The sequence below is a fragment of the Nannospalax galili genome, unplaced genomic scaffold (genome assembly GCF_000622305.1).
Source record: "Nannospalax galili isolate Female #2095 unplaced genomic scaffold, S.galili_v1.0 scaffold769, whole genome shotgun sequence".
In the NCBI taxonomy this organism is placed as follows: domain Eukaryota; kingdom Metazoa; phylum Chordata; class Mammalia; order Rodentia; family Spalacidae; genus Nannospalax; species Nannospalax galili.
Window position 1 is genome coordinate 416411 of NW_008360306.1, and position 393 is coordinate 416803.

General features: G+C 40.7%; 1 protein-coding gene across 1 annotated transcript in view; it reads right to left on the bottom strand.

Annotated features, from left to right (window-relative positions):
• The window catches only part of Ccdc60 (coiled-coil domain containing 60), a 144910-nt gene that overhangs the window by 10059 nt on the left and 134458 nt on the right, over nucleotides 1-393 (bottom strand). The window lies entirely within an intron of this gene.

A 393-nucleotide genomic window follows, 5' to 3' on the forward strand; every position in this document is an offset into this window, starting at 1 on the left:
AACTACAGGAACCAGGATAATGGAAAGGAAACAGGGAGGTAAAGGAAAAGAAATAACCTGAAAGAGAAGAACAGTAAGTAGGAAACGGGCCTTAATAAGGGTGATATGGATAAAAATTAGGTTAGTTTAAGGGTTAGGGTTAGGGTTAGGGTTAGGGTTAGACCCAAGGGATAAAGGGAAAGAAGGAGCTCAAGAGAGGTAGGACCATAGGAGAAGGGTATTAGTAAGGGAGAAAGGGGGGAAATGGGGGCACTTTAAGTGGGAAAACCATGATGGAGGGGTGAGACAATGTGAGAGATAAACAATTCCTAGCTAGTTTTGAAAACCAGAGAGAACCATATTACTCCTACAACCTACTGACAAATTATACATAGCAGATCAAGAAATATATGT